Below are 3,596 nucleotides of genomic sequence, written 5' to 3'. Positions count from 1 at the left end.
AGTCAATGTCATGAGACAAAGTGTATGTGAACTGCTGTATGGAAAGTGAATTTGCTCTGTAAACTTTCACCCAAATCACAATAAAAAATTAAAAGTTAAAAAAAATTATGTGCCTTTAACTATTGGAAGAAATCCCTTCCATTCCTTGGTATGTGCAAAAAGTTTCTTGGCCTCACTTTCGGAAGTATAATTTTCAAATGGGGTTTTATATGGGTGGTAGGGGGGCAACATTTAGTAGTAATTGCAGAAGCAAATGTCATGGCTGCTGCTTCTAGCAACATTAGATAAAATCAAAGGCATTTAAAGATAATGTTATGAGCTGATCTTATAGGCTAATCTAATATGGTTCAAATATCAAGGCTACATCAAGGTATTCTAATTTGATCAAAGGATAAAACTCAGAATACTTAGAGGAGTAAATGGATGCACATATATAAACAATCATCTCTCTATCACTTCGCCAATCTAGTGATAATGCTAGGTGGAAGATCGCCTAAAGTGACCCTTGTCTTCTAATTTGCTGTGTGACAGGATGCATATAATTTGGAAACCAAGTGGGAGTCAAGAAGATAATCTGTGGTCCTCACGCAAATACAAGGTCATCTTGCCTGTAGTTAGCTGTGGACAAAATCAGAAGTCGTCCAAAAAGGCAGCTTTTTTTTTTTTCCCCATTGTGATTTGGGTGAAAGTTTGCAGAGCAAATTCATTTTCCATACAACAGTTCCTACACGTTTTATGACAATGATTGTAATCCCCACAATATAACAGTTATTTTCCCACTTTCTCTCTGTGATTACCTTTACCTTGTGTCTCCTTTCCCATGCATTTCTGCCCTCTGAGCTATCTCCCTGCACAAATACTGCCCTTCTGACCTCCCATGGTTGATTGTTCTAAGGGCCATACCTACCTGTGTAAATGTTCACCCTATACTCCAGTCTATTGTTTGGTTGGAAACATGGGAATGAGTTCAATTTTAGACCCCAAGGGTGACTAGGGGCCATAATCTTGGGGGTTTCATCAGTCTCTATCAGACCAATAAGCCTGGTCTTTTTTATGATTTTGAGTTTTCTTCCACATTTTTGTCCCACTCTGTCCAGTTTTCCCCATGTTGATCCCTTTCCGTAGTTGACAGTGGTAGCTGGGCACCATGTAGTTCTTCTGGTTTCGTGATCATATAGGCTGAGGTTCAGATGGTTCACTAGGCCCTTGGACTAATTGTTTCCACATGTCTTTGGTTTTCTTCATTCTTCTTTGCTCCAGATGAGGAGAGACCAATTGTGGCATCTTAGATGGTCACGTGCAAGCTTTTAAAACCCTAGTTGCTCCTCACTAAAGTAAGATGTAGAACAATGTTTTTGTGTAGTATGTTATGCCAATTTAGCTTGATGTTCCCTGTGACTATGGTCCTAAGTTAAAAGGCAGTTTTTGAGTGACCTCTAATATTGAACATAAGAGTCCTTAGGAGGTTAAAAAAAAGACAGAAAGACAACAGAAAAATTTCAAGGCAGCTATTAATAATCATTCTACAGTAACACTTAGACCTCAATATTGTTCTGGAACAACTGGTTCTGCACAGCACAGTTCCCAGGAGACACCCCTATCTAGCTGACTGAGGAGACTTCCTGAAGGAATTATTTCTTGCCCTTCAATAATTTATCATTGCATTTTGACAATCTCTGACAAAGATGACGATTTGCTTGCTTCGATTCATTTTTTATTTTTTAGTCCTGGAAATTTTCAAACATGTGCAAATGTAGAAATAACAATATAACCAATCCCTATCACCCAGCTTCAATAATTATCTACATTTTAATTTGCTTCTTCTTAATTATAACAGTAGTAGCTAGCACACATAGTTTACAAACAAAGAAAAATCAAATACCAAGGACATTGCCTTCACAGCCCCTTCTTCCGGCGCCCACTGGTGATCCTCAGGCCTCCTATCCCAAGATAATCACTGCTCACGGTTTCTCGAGCATCCTTTCAGGAATGCTCTATGCATATATGTATGAGCATCTGGCCTTTTAAATGTGATCACACTACTTTTCTTTTATGCATATCCTTTTTCACCTGGCTTTTTTTAACCCAAAATCTGATATATTCTCGTGTATAAATCTACTTCAACTTCGTTCTTTTATTAATAACAATAACAACTCTTGGGTACTGCTGACTATGTACAGGAAACCTGTGAGAGCCGGCATTTGACAAGACTGCTTTGCTTTTCTGGGTCTCACAAGTTTTCCACCATTGACAGGGTGCAGTCGATTTTCTATTTTTCCTTTTAGTGGGAAATATTTGAGTTTTTCTTCTCTGACAGATTTCCGCCTTACAATTTCCTGCTCTCGCAGATTTTATTGTATCTATAATTATTGATATTTCTTTATGTATATTTAGTCATTTTATCCTCACAACAACTCTACAAAGTAGGTACTATGATGATTCCATTTTACAGATAGGGAAACTGAAGGATGACAAGGTAAAGTAACTCACCAGAGGTTACCCAGCTGGTGACAGAGTCTGGGCTTCTGGCCACCACGCTATCCTGGCTTGATATAACACAGTGCTGCACAGCTGCATGGGTCTACCAGAAGCCCGCCACGCTAGCCTGCTTGATATAACACAGTGCTCCACAGCTGCATGGGCCTAGCAGGCTTTCTTTCTGTTCTGGTTGTTTCCAACTTTCTTTGCCATTCCAAATGAAATTTGACTGAAGAAGAATTGATGCATTTGAATTGTGGTGTTGGCAAAGAACATTGAAAATACCATGGAGTGCCAGAAGAATGAACAAATCTGTCCTGGAAGTACAGCTGGAATGGTCCTTAGAAGTGAGAATGGCCAGACTTCATCTCTCATACTTTGGTCATGTTGTCAGAAGGGACCAGTCCCTGGAGAAGGACATCAGGCTTAGTAAAGGATCAGCAAAAAAGAGGAAGACCCTCAACAAGATGGATTGACACAGTGGCTGCAATGGTGGGCTTCACCATAGCAAAGACTGTGGAGGTTGGCACAGGATGAGGCCATGTTTCTTTCTGTTGTACACAGGATCGCTGTGAGTCAGAGCTGACTTTAGGGCATCTAAGAACAATAACAACATTACAAATGAAACTGTCGTTCCATTTAAACACAGGGGACCAAACACGTGGCTTTATTGCCTTTTGTGGAACTACAATAATGTAACAATAAACGTATTTCTATTATGCATCCTTTTTACATTTGCGTACAATATATTTTAATATATTACAGTATGTATTTAATATAATGTGTTATTAGATGCTGTTGAGTCAACTTTCAACTCATAGCGTCTACTCAATTTTCGACTCATGGCAAATCATGACAGAGTAGAACTACCCCACAGGGTTTTCTTGGCTGTAATCTTTGTGGAAGCAGATCACCAGGTATTTTTCCCATGGAACCAGTAATTAGGCTTGAACCACTAACCTTTGGGCCACCACATATATTAAAAACCCATGGGGACAGCAACAGAGAAAGAAGAAAAAGCACCAACATCCCAGAAGCTGCAAAGCAGAGGGATGAAGGTCTCAGAATTGTTCTCATCTCTCTTCTGCACCTTCCTACACATGGAGCCCCATCTGCTT

The sequence above is a fragment of the Orycteropus afer genome, unplaced genomic scaffold (assembly GCF_000298275.1).
Source record: "Orycteropus afer afer isolate SDZICR_OR568_19922 unplaced genomic scaffold, OryAfe1.0 scaffold00029, whole genome shotgun sequence".
NCBI lineage: Eukaryota > Metazoa > Chordata > Mammalia > Tubulidentata > Orycteropodidae > Orycteropus > Orycteropus afer.
Note: the sequence above shows the minus strand (reverse complement) of the source record.